Consider the following 24,196-nt stretch of genomic DNA (forward strand, 5'->3'; position numbering starts at 1 on the left):
TGTTTTACAGTTTGTCAAAAAAAAAAAAATTAAAACGACTAAAGAGAGGCGCAAGTGAGATCCTCGATCTAGGCATGAACTTGCAAACAACTTTCCAAAAATACATTCATCCAACATTTTGAATACACAGTGCCATAAACTGTAAAACTGTCAGGACTGAGCTTCACAATTATTTGAGATTAACCAATTCACCCTTTGAAGTGAGTGGAGCCGGTGTGTCTGGAGGGTTACAATAATCAGCAAATATAAATCAAGAGTAATTGCTTTTTTCACCGCTTGCTGTTTTTTCATTTGTCGTTTTGATTTAACGGCACGCGGTCAGCCGTGCCGCCGGAAAGCCTGAAACTGAGGTGAGATAAAAAGTCGAGCCTGAACCAAACCCGTGAGTGTGTTTGTGCAGAAGAGCGCCGATCCGAAAATGTTCTAGACGTGTATGCAACTCAAAGTCGTCTTTTAATATCAGAAAAATCTTAAGTGTGAGGTGTCCTGTCGCTCTGCATGCAGTTGATCAAAACCACCAACAGGTGTCATGTCTCCCTAAGTATGCTGGGAGAGAGTGCGCAGACCCGAGGGCTCCTGTGACAATGAGGCCTTTGTGTAATTCCGGGGTGCCAGCCGGTGTGCCCTCGTGTACTGTTTCTCTCTAATCTTCATTTGACCTTTAGGCTGACGGCTCTTCTGTCCCATTTTTCCTGACTAATTTCCTTTGAGGAGATTATCTTTGAGCTGCAGCACAGACTTACCGTTTCAGATGACACGACAGACACAACGCACCGATACGAGTTTTGACAAAACGCATCACACGATGCTACGGCCACTGGTGTGTGCTGGAGACGGTTGTGTTTGATAAACTAACAACAAACCGCGGTCGCTGAGCTGTGTGCTTATATCATGGAAAGCAGTCCCGAATGATTTTTGACTGTCCGGGCATGTACACACACAAAATAGGTGCTGCTATATACACCAAAAGTGCTACAAAAACATACACGGATTCAATAACAAGAATATAATTTTAAAAAAAATTAATAAAAATGTTAGACTAACCTTGATATCAATGTCTGGCACGGAAAAATAAAGTCACTCCCAAGTAATGACTCTGCAAATGAAAGCGAAAAACAGATAATTATAGTTACACATGTCTGTGCGTGTAGCATTGTTAAAATTTATTCACAAAACACACACATGTGCACACACACTCGGCAAGGTGTCCATGTATCGCTCAGGTCATAAACCTGCCAAGCAGTTACTTAAGTGTATCATTAAGGCTGATGTAGCATATGTTAGAGTGATCATAGCTCAGAATACTGTAGCTGAATTTAGACGGGATAACTGCATTACCATTCACTGCCAGTGCAGCTTAGATTCATCTCTCAAAAAGGTACTAACTCCAGGAAATTACTACAGGAACTTAGATTACTGTAGGTCCAGAGAAAGACAAATTAGCCTTTAGCCTTTTTTTTGGTTTGTTTTCGGCATTTCTTTTAGGCATTCGTACGTCTTTATTTTGGTCCAATATTACTTTTTATTAAACAAAATGTGGAATTTTTTAAAGTGCTTATATTAATATTTAAATATAAACGACAGTAACTGAACAATTAGAAACAAAAACAAAAAGCAGAAAATTAAATATTATAGCTAAAATATTTTTTTATGTTAACAATTAATTTTAAATCTACATTTTAAGCTTGAAATAAATAAATAATATGGACACCATCCTCTGTTTCACTCTCTCTCTCTCTCTCTCTATCACACACACACACACACACACACACACACACACACACACACACACAGTATCCTTAAAACATATTAGAGAAATAATAAACGCCAACTGTAAAGTACATTTACAAAAATGTAAAGCAATTACATATTTAAATGTTTATATACATCAGTGAATTACAAATGTATTTCTCATAAGAAAACGAAAACACCAAAAAAAATTCTCAAGTCTTTTAAAAACTACACTAGAGTTATCCAACGATTAAAAAAAACAAATACAACAAAATAATTATTTTTCACTTAATAAACTAAATTGTGTACTAATATAGTAAACACACACACACACACACACACACACACACACACACACACACACACACACACACACACACACACACTCTTTCTCAAGGACTGTTTTGCTACACCTTCAGAAAATAAAAAGCTGGAATCTCCCATGAAAATCAAATTCATCTAAAACCTTCCCTGAAATAAAAACAGTTCATGAACAACATACTCTCACACACACATACACACAAACAGGGATTGAAACAAAAAGAAGTGTAACTGAAACTAAAAACAATCTGTGTGTTCTCACGTCTCATTTCTGCTTTGCTGCTATACAAATTAAGTCGTCTTCATACCAAACTGACTCCATCTATAAAACTGACACTTCCATCATATTATTTATTTATTTTTACACCACAAAGTAAGTAATTAAAGTATGTATACTTGTAGTTTTTAAAAATGGGTCATTATGCTATTTTACTATGTGTGTGCCTTTGTATTTTACTGAAATGCACCTGTGTGTATGTTTGAGGGAGACTGTGTGGCCAACTGTAGTGCATTGTGTGTGTGTGTGTGTGTGTGTGTGTGTGTGTGTGTGTGTGTGTGTGTGTGTGTGTGTGTGTGTGTGTGTGTGTGTGTGTGTGTGAATGCTCAGAGGAGGAGGCTGTGCCCTGCACTCCTTGGGAGAGGCGTGGGAACCCCATTCATCTTAGGAGCCAGGGTTCATTGTGGGGTACACAGCATCAAATGTGTCTGGTTGTTTGCCTGTGTGTGTGTGTGTGTGTGTGTGTGTGTGTGTGTGTGTGTGTGTGTGTGTGTGTGTGTGTGTGTGTGTGTGTGTACGCGCACGCACGCAAGATGTTGTGTGATGGTCTTTATATTCGCTTTCTGAATGTCGTTTACTTTTCTAATGTTTTGTAATGACAACATTTCGATTACAAGCTTTCGATGTTATATTCACATTTACAGTAAATATTTAAACAAAAAATATTTACTTGCTTATAGGAATCACGGCAGGAACAATTAATGGCTCTTCAAACATAGGAAAACAATGTGCGCTGCATTAAATCGCTCAAAAAACTACAATTTACTGCCAGATTTGCAAGGGAAAAAAGTAACGCTTATCAATTTCAAAAGCTGGCCAGGATTGCTTCCTTCATTTTCCCCAGATGAAATATTATTTACAGACTTGGCAATATCTTGTGGACATGTACTGTACAACGTACGATGTGCGATGAAATAAAAAGACCTAATAAATGAGGAGTTTTGCGTATACAAAAAGCGAAAGAAAATCGCTAGAAAAATATTTTGATATGTTTCCAAACGGTGATCGATAGTTTTCAAGGCGCTAAAAACATTCTGAAGCGGGCTTCTCTCTATTTAGACAGGACAGCGGATTCCAGTGCTTCCTCACACAAATATATTGGATTGTACTGTGTTTCTAGGAAATGTGTGTTCATTAGAGTTAAACAGATAATGTAGGAAGGTAAAAACAAACAAAAAGTCAGAGCAGAAATGAGAAGACAGCCATATCCTGTATCTGACTCCTGCAGTTTTCACTGCTACACCTAAAGAGTAAATGTGTCTAAATGCTGCTATATAACTCCTAATTTCACCTGACTGAGGGTCTGAAGAACAGGGATTGGATGCACTAAAGCGACGTCAGGATTTCCTGTCAGTGTGACAGTGATGGAGGAGTTTAAGCCAGGCTCAGTAGTGTGAGAGTGGCGGTTGAATAGGCCTGTCAAACGTAGGATGTAGGTGGGATGACTAGAGCTATCTGTGATGACTCACGCTGCCTCCACTCCTACCTTTTGGTCATGGTCGACTCTGATGTGCTGAGGTGTTCAACGTGGAGTGATATCGATTTAAAATAAAAAATAAAATTTTAAAAAGCAAGATTTTCAATTAGCGAGCTTTTCAAAAACGGATTTATGGATGATAATTAAAAGATGCCAAGTTGAATGGCACTGCTGAGGGGTGTGGCGCACTCAGTGTTTTAATTATGTGGAAATTTTAATATAATACAGACAAAATTAGAGCCGATATTCATCGTCATGGATGAAGTAGCAGTTGTAATCAGGTAATAATAATATAACCTTTTTAATTTCCTTTAAAAAGCAGAGCACTCTACTACAGTCAACATGTACCTCTCAAACCGTGTGCGTTTACAGGTTAATCAAACCATAGTCTGTAACCGAGCGAACGTGGGCAAGCTTTAAATCTTAAGACCTTAATGGAGTTCTTTTTAGGAAAAAGTTTTCGTTTTAATAAAGCATCATAAACGATGTGTCCAAAAAGGCCTGTTTGAGCCATATTAAAGCGACGTGGGGCCACGTGTCAGCACTGACCCATTTTCAAATATTTAACCTTTACTTCCAGGGAATAAACTAGGCACATATTCATTAAGATGAGGTTTTAATAGCAGAGCTCAATACGAGTGGTGTTTAATCATTTTCTGATAGACCTGAGAAGAGGGGGAGAGAGAGAGAGAGACAGACAGACAGAGGGGGAGAGGTAGAGATAGAGAGAGCATTGTGGTGGGGCTCGGCCTTGTGTAGCAGGCCTTCCCTGGCCATCAGCCCAACATTACAGCACTATTCCTTCTCTGCTCCCTCCAAAAAAGCATTTCTCTCTCTGAAACACACGAAAGGCCGATCCGGAGTGCTAAAGTACAGGTAGGAAAGCACTAGAGAAGAGATTTGCTCAGTTTCGTCGAAATTTCAAAGCCAATGCCACGTTTCTAACCAGTTTGACTATATTTAGTTAAGCCTGCTCTCACTGGATAGTCATGTAGCCCTGGAGGAAACAACACCCAGGCACAATGTTCATACACACAAACGTGGTGATCAGGTCACACGATGCGGCTCTCCACATTTGTTATGTCTTCATCTTTTGACAAAAAAGAAAACCACTGCATGTGTGCAAGCACCACACACCTAAGTATACACACACACACTTACCTCCACACCCACACACTCTCTCTCTGACTTACCCACTGAGACTTTGAAGTAACTGTCCCACACCACAGCAATGAGCTATCCTGGATGAAGCGGCTGTGCTGGACCCATCCGCGGCTGCACACAGTATGTCCACATATCCTCTCTGTAGAGAAGGGCAGAGAGGGAGCTTGGATTCAGTCACACAGCTTTGCACTCCCTGCAAGAAGTAGGCGGGCACGCCAACGACAGACCCATTCAGAGTCCCAGAAAGTACCAGCCTCCGTGTCTGCCTCAGCGCCTTTCCTACAATGTCTGTCTGCGCCTCTGCCCGGGATTTGCCCACGATAATCTGCCCACTTCACCCCAAACCCATCTCTGAGTGTTGGGTAACCTCCCCAACCTGAGCTAACTGCTTTCTAATATTTACAAACCAGCTCCTCTCGCTCTCCCCTGTCTGCCAGCTCCTTGTCTGAGACTGTCAGGGCCGCCACAATGGAGAGGCCATGTGGGTTTCCCATGGAGTCGCGTGTTCCTCCCGTCTGGCAGTTAACAAGGCTTTGAATGAGGAATGTTAGCAAACAGAGCTGCTGAATGTCGGATGAATGCTAAGCCAGGCAGCCAGTCAGATCGCAGCGCTGGCCCGGGCATATGAATAATGCAGAAAACTCGGCAGGGAGGAGAGGAGACAAGGCTCCACCTCCCTGTGCCCCTTCCCAACTCCACCCACCCCTCCTTCTTTTCCCCGCTCGAAACTCAAATGCCTTCACGGGAGCAAGAGAGCCGAGAGAGGGGGGAAAGAGAGAATTCAAGATCTCTGCTGCTATTCACTCATGCAATAAAAAAAAACCTGCAAGAGAAGAATAGTTACACATGCACACACATCTAATTACTACAAATCAGTTCTTTAAATACACCACTTTTCCCTCTGTCGTTGGGATCTATCACACTCTTTTTTCTTTTTTTTTTGTTTTTTGTGCCTTTTGTTTGGAATTGGCACCTGTCCCAGAAAAAGCCCCGCTGCTGCTCCGCCCTCCTGCTCTCCTTTCACTGGAGACTGCCCACGAGATCGAGAGAGAGCGAGAGAGAGAGAACGTGAGGAAGAGAGGGTGGGGCAGAAAAAAACCAAAAAAGAGGGACAGGTTTAGAGATGGAAAGGGTTAGGAAGGTAGAGGGCAAAGCAGATAAGAGCACAGGAAAACAATAAGGAATTCAATTTAAGATCCATGCGCGAGACACATGAAATCGAACAGCACACAAAACAAACTGCAGCCTTCATACTCAGATTCATCCAGGAAAAAAAAATCTGACATGTTGAGCAATCAAGAAACGTGCTGAAGGAAAAAAAAAAAAAAAACCTTTGCACCAACGCTATGGCACGGCGCAAAACTCCCAGGTCCAGTTTATCTCTACTAGCAACAACCCAGGCGAGGCAAAAACGTGATAAAACTAAAAGCGCGTGAAAACAAGGATCTGAAAAATGCCCTTGCAAATGGCGCAGCAATGTCGAAGTAGGAGTAAAGCAAAGCCACTTGTTGCATGATATTGAGGAACAGATCTTGCAGGGAGAAGTGAGAGCAGGCAGAGGGTTAAAATCCTGGGACTGGGAGTAGTAAAAAATCCCTCCCTCTTTTGGCACAGACTAGCTAAAGGGGAGGGCCTGCCTGTAGAAATAGCAGCAGAGCGTTTTTCCCCTCTTTTTTTTCAGAGCTGCAGCGTCCTAGTCTACCCTTTCGCATGTGGCCGGGACCCAGGGAGAGAGGAGGAGGAGGAGAGCGATGGATAGAAAAAGAAGCAAGAGCAAAGAGAGAGAGAGAGAGGGGAGGGGGTAAGAGAGGAAGGGGAGAAGAGCTGTGAGTGGAGGAGAAAGAGCTCAGCTGATGATGAAACAGGGACGTGTGGGAGTGCGTGCGCACTACGCGTTTTCATCACAGACCCAGTATGACGTGCGCATGCACGAGGCAGGGTGGGGAGGGCGCTGAGCTGGGCTACGGGGGGGGGGGGTGCACTTCTGCTGAGGACGAGAGTCACAGCAAACACTCACAAATGATTAAAGGATACTAGGACAACTTGCAACACCTAACTTTGAGACTGGAGGGAAAGATTAATAGTGTATCTTTTCTTTGCAGAGCTGCTGGGCCTTTCAGTTTAATATCAGCCATTTGGCTTTGACCCACACGTCTTTATCACTAAACTCCCAGCTGGCACTGAAGCAATGGCGTTCCCCTAGTGAAGGCCAAAAGTGTAGGGTATGATCAGTGATGAATATCCTTTTGATTACTGCTTGTTTTTTCGGGCTTTTTTAATGCTTAATCATTAATACGTAGGAAAGCTACATCAACTGTTCTGGCACGCAATCAAAGCCAGATAAGCACCTGGATGCGACTGCCCCACCATGATTGCGGCATTGAACCACGCTGTAAAAATCTTGTAATATTTACCGCAGTGCGCCCGCCATGTGCCATTACTAGGCCACCCTCGCCTTGCAGCGAACTGCAGCAACAGCAGCCGGTTCTGCGTGCGACTAAGGAGAGGAGAAATGTCGGGCAGTAACCGAACGATAAAATGGACTCTGTTGATGACTCTGCTCATGTCCAACACCCTCCTTCCCCCTCCGCATCGAGTCTATTCTGTCTCCCACCCTTTCTTGTCCTTTCGGTAGCACTGTTCTAGCCTACAGTAATAAACAGCCCTGTTCTGAACAGCTAGTGTTAATTTAAGCCTGCATGAGAAGGATCTTTTTTTTAACGTTTTTGTGCCAGATACTACCCCTGCTGTCTTCCTCTCTCCCCTCTTCTCATGCACACCTACCAACCTCTGGATCAGCATGCTGAAGGTTATTCACACCCGTCCGGTTTCCACCCGACTTCCCTCCTCAAAAACTTTTCTGGGCAGCCAAATTGTTGTAATGCCCCGTAACTGTTTGCAACAGATTCCCCCGTGGCAAAGAAACAACTTCCTCCTTTTTGGACACCATTCCCCTCCCCTCTAGTCTTCGCTTTCCCAAAAGAAACCCAGAACTCAGCACAGACAAATTTTTTCCCCTTTTTCTCTCCTCATAGCAGCAGCCATACAAAAGAGAGAGAGGGGGGGGGGACTGTCCAACAAAACGACGAATCTCACATCATGAAACACAGCTAGCTAGACTCCATGTCAATCTGTGTTTATGCTCGCAGAGTCTAAAGAGGACTAACATGAATTTAAACAAATGAAAGCTGGGAAAACATCAGTATTTCCAGAGTTTTTCAATACGTGTGGTGTTTTGGTTGTTTGTTTGTTTTTTCATTTTAAACAGGCGACAAGTAGATGAAAAACAGCGAGTATGAGCAACACAAGAGCAAACTAATATGGCTGCTTGCTTACTTGTACCGACCCTGCACTCTTAGTCCTGGAGACTGAAAGAAAAGGCGTTACGCTGCTGTGTGTGCGCCTTTTCTACCTCGCAGGACGGGCTTGGAGAGAGAAAGAGTGGGAGAAAGGAGGCGAACGGGTGCACTTGCCTTGCCTAGCTCTCTCCTCACCTTTCCACACAGTCAAATAAAAACTCGGCTTCCCTGTGTTGTGTGTACTACTGCTGCACCATCCGCATTTCAATGACGCACAATGTGCAAACTCGTGAAAAATGAGGAGTGAGATTACTCCCGAGGTTCAACGTGAGGCAACTGGTGATTTAAATGCACTTTATCAAAAAAGCAATAAATTCCCTCGTGGGCATTGATGAGCAAAACCCCGGTCGAGCACCAAACAGTGATCAGACTGAACCCTGTGACGTCACATCTCGCCACGTCTTTGAACCAATTGCTCTCGCTGAAATCATTAAACGCTGTTACGAGTGCCTGCTGAATATATATCAAGCACTATTGTAGACAAATTCGTGTTTCATCTGGAATCAGAAGAGTCCCTTTGCTCTTTATCTTCTATCTAAGATACTGTTACTGCAAGTCAGTTGTTTACCATCTAACATGTGGCAGGAATTCAAAAAACTTGGCAGAGCCTGTTGCACCGTACGTCGCGGAGAGTTCATTTGAGGATACAGCTCTGGTTTTGGCTCAGCTGCCAACTTCTGACACTGTAGCCCTCTGCACAGCCTCGCCCCTGCAGGAGTGGCCTGCGTAATGCTGCCATTGATGAAACTCCAATATTAACAACCTCCTTTATGACATCTCCACGAGTCTACAACCGCTTTTTTCCCCCCTTATCAGCTCCCTTCATCTCTTCGTTAAAACTGAGCTGCACTCTGCCTTACAGCACACGTAACGCCAGGGTGTAAAAGCATTGTTAACATTTCATATGCATGTAAATGCAAGAGAACAGAAGCTTTACCGCACAGTCTTACATATTCACAAAAAATCAAATAGATGCAAAAGGAAAACCGAATACAAACATTATCAAATAACCCAACCATAAAAAAGTGACAATACATGTGTCATGGTTGCAACACAGAGCTCAAGTCTCAGTGAAAATGACTTATAACTCTTAAGTCGCTGACTTATCAGCCCCCGAATGCCTTCACATCTTTATGAATCATCCCACAAATTTACTGCAACAAAGCAGCCGATCAGCACACACACAGTATAAAATTTACAGCACGCTGACACTGCTCGATGCTGCACTGCCCCAGGGCAAGCAACACACACATGCACAAAGTGAAATTAACTCAACCACAATATTTTTGATAATCACTGCTGGCAGCTTTACAGGACCATATAAATACAAACAAATCGCAACATGAACTGCAATTAAACAGCCAACAAGTAGTTGAGAGAAATCACAGCAGATCGGCTATCAAACTGAAATTCATCATTAAGCACAGCAATAACTAAAATAAATAAATCTATTATCCACTTTTTAACCAAAAATGTTTTTTCTTCAGTGTATTATGTTTCGCTGTTAGTTAGCGAAGAATTAATGGGGTTAAGTAGAACCACCTGGGATTGCCAGTAAAAAGACATATGACCCTCTGAGGGATCTACTTCTGTGACTGCACTGATTTTGCGCTGAAAAAGACCAACATTTGGGTATTTTTTGCACGTCAAAGATGTTCTTCTGAAGGGTGAAAAAGTCGCACAGGAGATCTATGTTTTACTGTGAACCTGAGAGTTATAGCTGTCTACACATTCACACCCTGGCGAACTTACACAAACTTTCCCTCTTTCTTCGGTGGCCGGCGCGGCGGGCCCGCTCCCTCTACAAGGTGGTCCGTCGAGGGGCCCCTCAGCAGCACGTGCCTCAACAACTTCTCTATTACACCCGTGACCCTAAGGTCAGGTTCTTGAGGGTTCTGAACAAAGGCCACGACCCTAGGGTCAGAAGTGTAACGCCAGGGGCAGGTCAGGGCCCCACAGCAAAGAGAGCGTGCTGTTTGCTTTGAAAGGTAAGGATCACTAACACACAGGCCTAATAAGGATTAAGGGGCCATCCCCTTTGGGATGTCACTTTGGGGCCTCAAACATCAGTCTCTATTAACCTATGTGACCCCCGGTGGCCATTATAAGGCTATAGGTCACAGTCACTTACGCTGCACATCTGTAAAACCTAAATCACATGCAACCTTTAACTTGAGTGCTGCTCATTATATGTACAAATTGTTCTGAGAGATTAACACCTTGTCAACAGGACTCAGTCCTCGTTGTGAGGAGCTGTGCCTGTGCAGGTAACTTGTTGCATCAGCTGGCAGATTTCAGTCTTCAGAAAAGGTCCTTTAAGGTGAAAAGCAGTAATTCAGCATCAGGTCAGCAAACAGAAAAAACAACAACAACAACCTGACAGGTCATCCCAAAATGTAATGTATAACTGAAAATCATGTGAGTACAGCTGATTTTTCTTTTTTCACCTCACGCAAAGCAGGCTCAGAGCACTCAGGAAAACTTTAATAAAAGCAGGTAGGCCAGAACTGAGGGAGAAAAATTACAAAATGGAGGACAGGAGGAGACAAGATGGCGGCCCGAGTGATGCAGCCACCCGCACACTCCTTGTAACGTGTCAAATCGCCATAAAAACGTTGTATTTTGTGCGATCTCTCTCGATGTGTTATTTTTTCATTTTTTAAAACCAATTTAAACATTTGTCAAAACAGAGACGACTTAAGATGCTTCAAAAGATCTGAATTCATTTTAGTCACTTTGGGAACTAAAAGTCACAGGATTAAATCCGGTGATGTCCAGAACAGCAAAGGCGGAGAGGAGACATAACGTACGCTTTTTCATTAAGATTCATTCGTTTATGTCGGATTTAAAGATTGCCTTCTTAACGCTCAAATCACACTAAAGTATTTCAGTTACTTTGAAATTTATATAATATAAATTAACTTTAATTTTTTTACCGTTATAATGAAGAAAAGAGGAAACTACTGAATTATTTATTTTTTCATAATATATTTAATAAACAGTGTTTGTAAAACAGGAAAAGATAAACGAACATAGGGGTAAACACACACACGTTCACATCATTTATGCAAAACTACTAGTTTTAATATATTATATTATTCAGTATTGTTAAGAGTAAAAACATAAAACACATTGTGGGCAATTTATAATTTAATGCGAACCAATACAAGCAGAAATCACTCCAGATTCAAATAAAAAAAAGGAGCTAAATTCATTCAGGGGTCTTTTTTTTCACTCCCAGATTTTTTTAATGCAATTTTAATAATTAACTCAATTTATGGATCAACTTGAAATGTGACAACCGCTCAAATTTAAATTCTACATTTACAGGTTGCATGATGACACTTCTTCCCCAAATTGAAGCCTGGAAAAGGACAAACTTTTATTGTGAAAAGGTTAGATACACTTCATTCATAAATGAATGATAATTTCAGTTGTTAAACATTCTGCTGAAACTCATTTTATTGTAACTTTATCTCTGACCTCTTTCATAAAATCATCTCTGCACAGAGATGTATGGAAAAGCTTAAAATGCGGTGTATTTCCTCTCCCTTTGTTTTTTTAAAAGAGTCATTTAAATAAAGAGTATAAACATCACAGTTTAAAAAAGAAACTGTCGATTTTGTTAACTATTAGAGGTTGACTTTTAGTTAACCCTTGAAATGAATGAAGATTCTAAACCTGTGTAATTACAAGTAGAGGAAACACTTGAAACATTAAATCCTTCTACATATTTGCACTAAACTGGAAAAAATTTGTAATTATTCGGAAAATAAGAAGCAAAATTTGTGCTCAGTATCATTTGAGTTTTGAATGTGTGATTAGAAAATGTTCTTTCAAAAGCACATTATTCAAATTTCCTCAGATCTCAACAGCAATGTGTTTTAATTATTTCCCATGAGAACTATAAGGAGTAAATAAATGTACACATTTCTGTATTTCTTTACTTTAAAAAATGTTTTGTTTTTTTAAAACTCGTACTTAATAAAAACACAAGAGGGTAAAGCAACTGACAGAAGCTCTGAACAAATAAGAAGCCAGCAAGGATAAAATAACATGTCCTCAAGCGTTCTTCGTACGTAGTTCACACTTCTCAGGGGCACAAACTGAGCACTTTGTTTCAGATGTATTTCTTTTCAATCATTAAGCCACTCACCTCTGAAAAACGAGCTTCTCTGTGTGGAGGGAGCCTATTCGGCCACATGGCAGAGCAAAGGTTGGAAAAGAGGAGAGAGGGAACGGACCTGCGCTCGCTAAAGACAAGTGTCCTAAACAGCTTTTAAAACGGCCAAACAGACAATAAATCGCAAGCAGGCAGCACTTTGACAGCTTCTCCTTTTTTGCAGCTCTTCTTCATTAAAGTAAGGACAGAGCTTTGGGAGAATCATTGTCCTACTTTCAGTTAACCATGAGACTCTCCTCTCTAGGTCATTCTGCAACTGTCTGGTTTATTGGAAAACTTTGGTTTCTAATTTAGCTAACACTGCCCATCTTGAGAGGGTTTTAAAAAAATCTAATTAATGATGTTTTTTCAGGGAAAATAGAAATGTCAAAGTGATTTTTGGTTAAAAAAAATTAAAGCTTTTTTCTACTGTGCAGAGCATGGCAAAATGACATTTACAACAAAACTAAGTTGAAATAAGTTCAAGCATGCCCTTGGTAGTGTGTACTTATTTTAACTTGCATTAAATAGCTTTTCTCAGTGAGTTATTCAAACATTTTGTAGTGCTAGCTGTCAAGGGGAAAAAACTGTTCTGAATGCAAAGTCGAGTGCTCTCAAGGTTATGACATTTTCGGCTCGAACAATTGTCTTTTTAGATCACACGTGGCTCTAAGTCATTACTAAAAATGTAAGAATGACAGCAAATCACGAAACTGCAGAAAGGCACAAATATTAAATAAATAAAGCATATTTTAAGATGCATTCTTCACATTTAAAACTTACCGCTCATCTCATCTCCTCACAGAAAAACACACACATCCCACCCACACACACACACACACACACCTACACACGCCTCTCCTGATTCCTTACTGCTCACATTTCGGGTCCATCCCACATTAATAAATGATCAATTTTGCAGCTCTTATCATCAGCTCACATGCAGCTCCCTGGTGTTCTCTGGGAGTGGTACCACCTTTTAAAGCATTCGGACCTGCCACGTCACAGGGCTGCACTGCAGCCTGGATGGGCCTGCGTGACCTAGCTCGGTCCAAACAGGAACCCTTCGCACCACAACCCCCATCGGGACCCGTGTTTCATACAAGCAAGATGGTGGCGGTGGGAAGCTGTGTTTTATTTGAACTGAGCAATTCCATTAGCCTCCTGCTCCGTGTTTCATTTCTCATCTCTAAAAATCAGACACTTGTCTGACTGAACTGACAGCACCCTCCTTTTAGTCGCCCGTATCCAATTCAGCTGACTAAGGGTTCAAAAATGCTCCAAACGCAGTGTTTTGGTTGATTTCATATCGGGAACGAGTTTACATGCACATCCTCTCAGCTTCACACACACATGAACATACACACACACGTCTGGATTTGTCTGGGTTACAGAAGGTAACACAAGGCACACATGAAACCAACAGTAAGCAGTATCTGAGCAGGGATTTCACACGTTTATGAATTAAAAATATATTTTTTTGTTTTTGCTGGTTCACTGACATTTTCAATGCTTATAAAGAGAAAGAGTGTGTGAATGTGTGTGTGTGTGAGAAACTTAATGATCACATCAGGACAACCTTATATCACACTAAACGTGAAAAATTAAGAGTGCTAATAGGCTGAAGTTTCTCTGAACTATTGCAGCTGTTAAATGTTGATGGTAGTGATTTTACAGACACCCCTCCCATTTGGGGATGTCAGTCTCATTCCTGAATTCTCTATGAAACCTTACAAAAAAAAACTACAGATAAACAGAAAAAAATGACATATCAATGTTAAAAGTGCTCTGATTTGTATTGTATTTTTTAAGCTATGCACAAGCACAGAATATGTTAATCTGCATATTTTTACATGTATTTCATGTCAAAACACTTTTTCTTGTTTTGTTTTGTGGTCTTTTATTCATGGCTGACCTCAACATTAAATGATTTTCCTAAAAAAATGTATAGCATTCAGTTCACTTTGGCAAAGTTGTGCCCGAACATTAAGAGAATGATCAGAGCATTTCAACTATCTGTCCACCAATATTAACCCTAAACCTATACTCACACATATGTATTTTTTCTTTTTAAATTCAATCTCTGGCCAGAAACAGCAACCACATAATAACTATCAAGCTGACTCCTGCTTAAAATCCAGTGTTGTTTTTTGCTAAAAGTATTGACTCATTGTGGTGTCTACTGCAGTGTGCAGTCTAGTAAAAGGGGAAAAGAGACGCTGGCTCTCAGGGGTTAAGATGCTAGCAGTCATGTGCCTGTCGGCTGCAACAAAAGCCTGCCTATGTAGGGTGCATACAGATGGAGTGAGCTCCTTTGTGTGCAGCCTGTGTGCAGCGTTTCACACGTCGCAGCCTCGGAGCTGCCAGGTCTGGCTCTCTGGGCCTGGCTACAGGCCTAGCTAGCAGCTTATAGCACCTGACGCTGGGCTCTCACTTTGCTTTTCTTTGCGTGAGACCCAAGTGCAGCGAGTTTTTGAAAGATAATGGAACAGAAGTCCAAATAGTGGGTCACACGGCTCAACACAAACAATTCCAACGAAACACGGCACAGCAGAGCACAGCCAGGCAGGCAAGACAGAAGCACTGTAAGCATGGCTCCCACTTATCTCTGCCGCAAAATATTTGACTTTTCCCTCCTCTGCTGTCTGTCAAGTGTCCCTGAAAAGTGCTGTCCAAGACTACTTGAAATATGCTAACATACACACAGCCAATAAACTTTTAATCACGAGTACTGTTGTGCATGAAGTGTAAACAGTTTTTATCTTACTATCTTCTATATCACGTCCACCAAGTGACAACGGGAAGTTCCTTATGGTGTTGCTTTACAATGGTGTATAAACTATTTAAAGCCTGTGCGCAGGGCATTGCTACATATCCTATCAGTTGTCGAGCATAAAGTCCACTTTAAGCTAACAGCTTTTTTTCTTAAGCTGCACAAAGTCAAGCTAATGCTTTTCAGTGAAAAATAATGCTCTTTATTTCGTTGTTGGGGAAAACACAAACCAGGATTCTCACACAGATGCAAAAGAATCTAAGAGTATATCATTCAAGTAAGAGTTACAAGATAAACTTCTTACCCAAATGCCACACACACACACACATGCACACACACACTTGACCTTGAATGGAGCATTAAGACTTATTATATATTATGCATACACTAAATAAAAACATTTCAGGACAGTGTAACTGCTGTAAATACCAGTTCTGTGCATTTGCCATTTGGAAGGTTATTATATTTTTATGAATAAAAATAAAAGCATTGCAGTTTTAAGCCTCCAACAACCAGTCAGGTTGTTTTTAGGCTCGTGCCTATACACACTCACAGGTAGAAGATTTAATTTAATTTTGACTATTAATATTTACCACTACAACTACTACTACTACTAATAAAAATAATAATAATAATAGAGCTGTTACTGCAAAAGAAAAATGTTATAAATTCTAAAACACAAATGCTTTACACACCTTCAACGACAGCAATAAAGATCTACTGTATATAATCGAAACTGTTTGAATGTGGGAACTCAAAAAGAGTAACCAGTTCAGTATCTGAACCCCTGTCTCTCCCTTACATATAATGTTGACTAATGTGCAGAAAGATAAACATTATATCATAGTGAACTTGACCTTTGACCCTGTGGAAATAAAATGCCACCACCTTATTTATCCCAGTCAACATCTGTGAGAAATTCTGTACATTTGTAATTTATTATTGAATAAATTACACATGAAAAAAGAATAAGTTTTTGAGATCACGATGACATCGACCGTCTGTGCCTCTGGCCACGTCTTTGAGACTAAGGCAGGGATTACATTCCCCTGCACACACCACAGACACCTTGTTCTTATATGATTTTTTTTATTGTTGTAGAGTCTGTGTGTAGGACATAGCTGGTGTCCTTATAGTTTCATAGCAGTGGGGACTAATCTACGTGATCACAGAAAATTGCAGATATTCACACGGAGCCTTGTATGCAATCTCCGATGATGATGTTCAACTCATCCAGATTCTTGAAGCTTAGCTAATTCAGGATCTATAAAACCGGCATAAGGAGACTGCCGTGCTATCAGGAGGCTGCTGGCTTGTCTGCTGTCTTAAAGCAGGACCCTTGGCTGGTACGAGGAATGAAGCTTTTGACATTTTAAATGCATAACAATATTTTTGAGGACTGGGACACACTGCTGCTTTGACTGCACTTAAAACCCACATAAAGTGGATGGAAATTCTGCGGTGGACCAGCATTAGTCTATTATTTCAAGCGCACAGCCCACTATTTGTACAAAAATAACTTTTTTTTTTTTAAAGCTTTTCGTTTTAGTACATGTAAGCTTGTAGTCAATAAAAAAAAATACTGTTTCACTGTGCTGTTGATTTTGGATTGTCAAAGACCCAAGCGACAGAGGCTACACTGGGAAGAAAATAGAGCCATAAAAAGTCACTTCTGCTATCCTTCCAAAAATAACAATTAATCTTTAATGAGAAATACTCTGTTCTCTCTAGATCTTCTCCTAAAATAGGATTACTGGCACAAAAAAAAGAGCCAATACGAGAACCTCTGTGCAAATATTAAGATAAATGAAAATATTTTAATATGAAGTCATTGGGGCTGCCACAAACGATTATTCTGATAGTCGACTAGTCACCGATTATTTTTGCGATTAGTCGACTAATCAGATCATGCATCCATTGGACATGAAACGTACAGCACCAGCAGCATCTACTCTTATATAACTATCATTAGCTTACAGCTTTAAGTGTTTAAGGTATGTGCGAACTAAAAATAAAGACAAGATGAGAGTTTATTAAATTTTAATGACATTTGCAGATTGTTTCGGTGGAGTTTAATAAACTCCTTGCTATCTAAAATATAAAAGGACATTCTCGAGCATCTCACACTTCTGATAATCAGCTGTCTGCTTGACGTTTATTCAGCTGTGTAAAAACTATAACTTTAATTTCAGCCAAACCGATTTACTCAGGAACAAATAAAATACAAAAAAGAAGTTATCTAAGTGACTTATATCATGTTTAACCTGAGTAGCGAAAGACCGCAGTGGGTAACAAACGTCTACGAAAAAGTCGGAGCGCTTTTGAAAATATGTGGTGTCTTGATAAACTGAGCAGATATTTGAGGTTTACACAGCTACATTCTCGCCTGAAAACATGTTAAATGTTTATTTTGTGACCCAGAAAGAATAATAAGAGTAATATTAAAACTAACTAGCTGCCACCATTGTTGGAAACTGAGCAGTGCCACGCTATGAATTCTGGTATAGGTTGGGCCACGAAGTACACACCCGGACCCATCCTTCAAATCTGGGGAAAAGGAGGACGCATTTGTCGGCCGCTTTTGTCGGAGTCTTCGAATTTGGACAGTCTTTGTCGTGTCGCTGTAACGCAATCGGCTTACAAATGCGGGCACAGTAGGATGCAGTTCCTGAATTTGGACACAGCTACGATACTGGACACTGCTTATTCTTCTTCGGGGTTTAACGGCAGCTGGCATCCTTGTACCAGTGTTGCCAACTCCTCAGTAAGGAAAATCGCTATTGGTTGTCCTAAAAGTCGCTAGAAGTCGCTAAATGATGTCATTGCCTAATTTGCATAATTGGTCATGCTAATCTAATTGTAACCTATGTTGTTGGAGAGAGAAATAACATTGTGGAAGAGACATAAAGTGAGTAAAAAACGTCCTAAATGCATTTAGAGTTTATTTAGAACTACAAATTAAATTTCTTTTAGCAATTATTGTTTTTTTTAATGTCACAATTCCAACCCTGCTCCTTTACCCGGGCTTGGACCGGCAAGTGACCCGAAATAGGCACTCTGGTGGAGTTACTTTGTGTGTGTGTGTTTATAAGTAGTTTTAAACCTTGTGATCCACAAAACAGCATAAGAGTCAAAGAGTAAAAGAAGAACTGACTGCGTTACAGCACCCGCTGCTTGTTGAGAGTAAAAGCGATACGCGCTTTAACGTTGTTTTTTTTTTTAGAAAAAAAGTCGCTAAGGGGTCTGAAAACTAGCTAAATACAGCGACAAAGTCGCTAAGTTGGCAACACTGCCTTGTACATGCAGTGCTGCCATCTTCTGTTTCAGTCCATTATTACACTCTTAAATCCTACTACTTATTCCTGCGTCTTTTGGGATCTTACAAAGCATCAAACGATGCGTCCAATATTAAATTAGTCGTCGACGATTTTGATAGTCGACGTAATCGTGACTAGTCGACTAATCGTGGCAGCCCTAGAAGACATTGAACGTTTGCATCACTTGTATTATAAGAACAATTACTAGCTGCTTTCCTGTACAACCATTTTCAACACAGAAAATGACTCCATCTTAGCCCCCATTACTTTCCATTATGAATGCTACCGACATGACAGAGATTTCTGGTTTTGGACATACAGGAGCACTTTTTTCTATAATGTGTTGTGTTCCCAGAGAAGACAAGTACCAAACTGAGAGCCCCTTTAAAAGAAGGTGTTACTTTATCTCCTTAGAAGTGACACAATGGTCACTTATGCTGCCATCACACTTATAATGAGCTAGTGAGGTGCAATTAGCTCCCACATATTGTTCCACACCATGTTAAAATTTTAGAGTCTAAATACTCCAGGACCGGGAAATAAAACTGCAGGGCTTCAGACAGAAATGTGCTGGTGTCTGTCACACTTACACACACACAGAAACAAAACAGCCCTCCTCAAACAAGTTGCCTCTATAAGTTGTATGTTAATTAAACTTTTGTCAGAGTATTAGCTTCTATTTTCCGACCCTGCGCCCTCCATTCAGCAGTCACGTCTTAAAATACATATACAAATACACGAGCAGACACACACAGACTTTCAAATGTATAGCCACCACATGTTTCAGTTACATGTTTCAGAACAAGATGACTAGGTGCCTGACAACCTCAGTGATGGAGGAGATGTGAGGGTGGGAGGAAAAAAAAACGTTACCCTAGCGTGTTAGTTTTCTGCCAGGGAGTCCCTATTGACCTGTTAAACCTTTGTGACTGGAACAAATGCAAATGGCGCTGACTTGTTCACACAACATACTAAAGGCTCATTCAAATGAGGCCCCGGGCCACAATGAAGCAGTGGCCGAGCACTCTGTGGAGGCTGGGCAGCCCCCAGTCTGAGAGAGAGAGAGACAGACAGAGATTCATTTTGCCATTGCACAGTTCATTCCAGTTGTCTGGTAGAGAGCAGTCATCCACTCTGATTACTTCTCCTTCATGAACACAGACACACACACACACACACTCACAAGATAAAATTACCTTACACCTCTCCTGTAATTCTGTGCTTACTAAATCACACTGTTACACTGCACTGAACTTTACCCTGTAATTACCTTGTCTGTAATACTTTGTAACTGGATGCTAGCGGACGTGAACTGCTCCTGTTATCAAGTATGACACCACTCATCCTTGATAATGACACACTGGTTAATACACTCTAGCTTTCGCAAAGATACTGACTGTGCCCCAATGACTAATCACTTTTTAAGTCTGTCCAGCCAGCACAGAACAGGAAATGAAGTTGTAAAGAAATGAATAGAGACTGGAAGAAAGCGGCAGAGCAATACAACTCAAAGGCTAAATAACAGATAAATTATATGAATAAACAGAAAAAAAATAACTCTATCAGTAACAGCAATAATGACTACAATCAAGTCTATCACAGTTCATGTCAAAAATGAAAGTATGAGTAAGATATTTACAGCCTCAGAAATGGAAAAGAGCCAGACAATCCAATTGAGGTTTTTCATAATAAGAGCATGAGCTGAGGTATTCAAACTGAGATACAATATTTGTATGAGTCAGTCCACAACTGGGTTATGAAAACAAAAATCTACAGTATGTAAACAACGTTAAAATGCTAAAAAGGAATGCAGCCAAAACACTGCGGGGAAGCCTAGGATTAAAAAATGATTTTTAAAAAAGACCATGTCTCTGCGATTCCCCCCGGTCTGTACACATCTATTGTGTTTATTTCTTGTGCACAGTGTGTAAGAATGCTTAAAAAAAACAAAAAACAAATTAGAAGCTCAGCTTCACTATAATGTTTTAAGAAGCAACTATTAAAAACAATTAAATTAAAATTGTTTTATGCGTAACACACAGCAACAAAATACCTCATTGTGATATTGGAGTATTAGCCTTTTAACAGAATACAACATGCTAGGGTGGAAATAAAGTAGAGCTCTTTTGCTCCATCCCCTTTCTTCAAGCAGGAGATTAGTGGGAGCCTGAGGATGACTCTCACGCGCACATATGGACAACACCTGACCTGAGAGAAGCTGCCTACTGGACCTCCACTAAACTGGATTTATCAAATGAAGGGTTTTATACCAAAGAAGGGATGTAGTGGGATGTAGACCAACTACTGCAATTCAGTGTAGCGACCTAGATCCAATACTCTGTGAACATGTAGAAGTTCAATTTTGATGGTTAATTTGATGTACAGATGTTGTTTTATTTAAAGAATTTACAGCTACAGAACTCACTCTCTCTCTTTCATATATATATATATATATATATATATATGCTTGGAAACAAGCGTTAAAACTTGGGATTTATTTCAATGTGTAAACATGAAGCTGAGATGTGCTGCCCATGCTGTATAAGGAGTGACATCTGCAGAGGTCACACATGAGCTAAAACTCTACAGAAAAAGAGCAGAGGAAATTTAGAGAGAGGAGAAACCGAGGAGACAGATCAGACGTCTAACCCCATTTACAAGTACTTTTTATTGCTCTGTTAAAGTTTGTTTTGCAGGCCTGAAAAGCTCGCTACATAACACAACACAATGACTGCAGTAGGTTAAATAATTAGTGATTTTCTATTTAAATATTCATATAAATTGTACTTACTACTTTTTATTCTTTGACTCCTCCCAAAACATGTTTTTATACTTTCTACTTGTCTTTTTTTAACATTAACATTTCTCTCTACATGTCTTTGTACCAGATTTTTACACAAAACACGAAGCTTACATAAGACACATGGATACACTTTTAATTTCCATCGCCGGACACCTGGAGCAGCTCCAACATTAAACCACTGCTTTAATCAATAGTCTACATTATAAAGTTATTATTATACTGTAGAGGACTACTTCCTATTGAGTTCATTAAGTTCTTAATTTTTGGAATACTTTGCTTCCAATTCATTTTAATTTTTTACACAAGATTTTAACTTTAAACTTAAGTGGATTAGTTCCACTCATCACAGAAAAAGGACACAGGTCACACGCAGAAGCAAACTGAGCTTTCACAACTAAACGAAAATTATAATGAACTCTTTTGGCCGACTCCAGTCAAAAGCATATCCTGCAGCCAAGCACTGTTCAAAAGCACAGAACTTTATTTCATGTTCTAGTGAAGCTCCAGATGCTTCCAAACATACTAAACATGTCATGTTGAATTATGAGAAAGTGCTGGAAAACCGATGTGTGAAACATGCAAATATTTTGCAGTTAATCTAACCATGGGGCTGGAAAACAAGAGCACTTTAGGGTTCGATACTTTGTTCAATACAGTCAGTAAGTACTGTGGCATCTATGCCGAGTACTGCATGAGAAATACACAGTAGTGTTTGGAGGACGTTTTTTTCTTACTTAAAAAGAAGCACAAAACAAGATTAAGAGGAACATCACATTACCAGTGGTCCGAGTAAACTCAGTGAACTTTTGTGAGCTTGATATTGATCTCATGGCAATGAATCAGCCAACTCCACCCATGTGGTATTCTATGCAAGTCAAAACAAACATAATTCCAGTAATCCCTTGTGTTTTCGTCAAGAATGTTATTCATTCAGGTGCCTTCAAAGTTTACCCACATTCATTTGGCACAAAAGAAGTCTTGAATCGTCTCCTTCTAATTTCTATTTCAGCACTTTATGCCCAAGGATAACCATAGGTGCCCTTATTAACTAAAAAACCTCTCCTTCCTTGCACAGATCATGGAAAACTCAGTTTTGCAACAAATGCATGACAACGTCATTTGTTCTGATTTACAAGGAATCAAATACTTCACAGAACAGAACCAAAATGATTAGTTATCACACATAACCACCCCTATAGGCAGGCCCATGTGGCTTTCAGTGGGAATCTCCAAGTTCGGCAGTCCTGTTGGACAAACTGTGACTCATCACTCAAATCTGATTATGCAGTTTGACTCTTAATCATCCCATTTTATGTCACTCTGCCACTTTGACTTTCACAAAAGTTGAGGAAAGATGCCTCGAGTGTGCATACATCTTGAGCAAACTCTACTTGAAAACCCTCAATGACATTACGAAGTACAGATTTCACAGTGACTAAATTTCAGTTCCCATTTCAGCCTTCAAACTTTCGTCCCTTTTATAATTAAAAAATTATAAAGAGATGATGGACAAAGACAGAAAAGTTATATAGGTTTGAATTGATGTTTTTGATTTTCATTTATTATAATACAAAAAATATATATGCTACCCTTTCAGCAGGCATAAGAGTGTTGAATAAATTAGCATGGATCTCTGTGCCCTTCAAACAAATGTATGCTCACCTGCTTTACAATGTCTGAGGCCCTGTGGGTTCTCGTTCTCCTCGATGTGCTGCCCTGCACCTTAAAAAGAGAGAGAGAGAGAGAGAAAAGGGTCAGTTTACAAATTAGCATTGGGGATGATCGCCACTCTGTTGCTTCAACCTGCACTGTGAAAAAATGATCGAGATCTGTGATTGATTAGGATTTGTGGTGCACCGTTTTGTTGCGTGCTGTTCTCTCACAGTGTGCCAGCAGAAGCTGGGAATGACACATCGATACTGGAACATTTCTGCTGCTACATATCGTCGCTGTATGGCAGAAGACCAGAACAATAATATTTACACTTTGTTTCAACCATAAGTTTTCGTTTTCATGAAATAATCGTGTTTAACTGCAATCATAAAGAATAAATATTAAATATATCTGTTAACATATATTTTCATATACAAAAAAGGACATTGATATACCTCATGAAGTACAGATTGAGTTGTTCAAATCAGCATAAAAACTATAACTTTTACCCATTATGGGGCGTCATATTTGTCTATCAAGAATTCAAAAGCAAACTAAAATAATTTGAGATAGATAGATAGATAGATAGATAGATAGATAGATAGATAGATAGATAGATAGATAGATAGATAGATAGATAGATAGATAGATAGATAGATAGATAGATAGATAGATAGATAGATAGATAGATAGATAGATAGATAGATAGATAGATAGATAGATAGATAGATAGATAGATAGATAGATAGATAGATAGATAGATAGATAGATAGATAGATAGATATAAATATGTAATATGTAAGTAGTATCAAATATTAGCCACAATTTTAATGTAATTGTTATTGCACTTTAATGCAACTTTACAGAGCAAACTTAAATATAATTTTATTTAAAAAGGTGCAATATGCACAACACCTTGCTATAGGAGGAGGACACTCTTTAGCATCTAGAGCACAAGCACATCAGAGCTAAGGGTCTCCTTTTCTTGCATCGCCAGACACTGCTGCAGCTTAGAAGTGATCTATCCCACAACCCCACCCTCATTCAGTCTTTTCCCCTGACCTCAGCATCACCTGATGCCTGCTGTTGGGTTAGGGACACTGAACGCACCACAAACAAGGAGTCATTCCTGTTAAACTTCTTTAAAGTGTAACTGGAG

General features: G+C 40.0%; 1 long non-coding RNA gene across 2 annotated transcripts in view; it reads right to left on the reverse strand.

The window, feature by feature from the left end:
• LOC113008850 (uncharacterized) overlaps positions 1 to 24,196 on the reverse strand; it is a 35,045-nt gene that overhangs the window by 3,195 nt on the left and 7,654 nt on the right. For both annotated transcript variants that reach the window (XR_003270075.1, XR_003270074.1), the window contains 3 exons: positions 23,047 to 23,106; positions 5,000 to 5,109; positions 1,045 to 1,096 (listed from right to left, as the gene is read on the reverse strand). This is a non-coding gene — a long non-coding RNA (uncharacterized LOC113008850). The remainder of the gene's footprint in view (positions 1 to 1,044; positions 1,097 to 4,999; positions 5,110 to 23,046; positions 23,107 to 24,196) is intronic.

Source organism: Astatotilapia calliptera, chromosome 17, assembly GCF_900246225.1.
Source record: "Astatotilapia calliptera chromosome 17, fAstCal1.2, whole genome shotgun sequence".
In the NCBI taxonomy this organism is placed as follows: Eukaryota; Metazoa; Chordata; class Actinopteri; order Cichliformes; family Cichlidae; genus Astatotilapia; species Astatotilapia calliptera.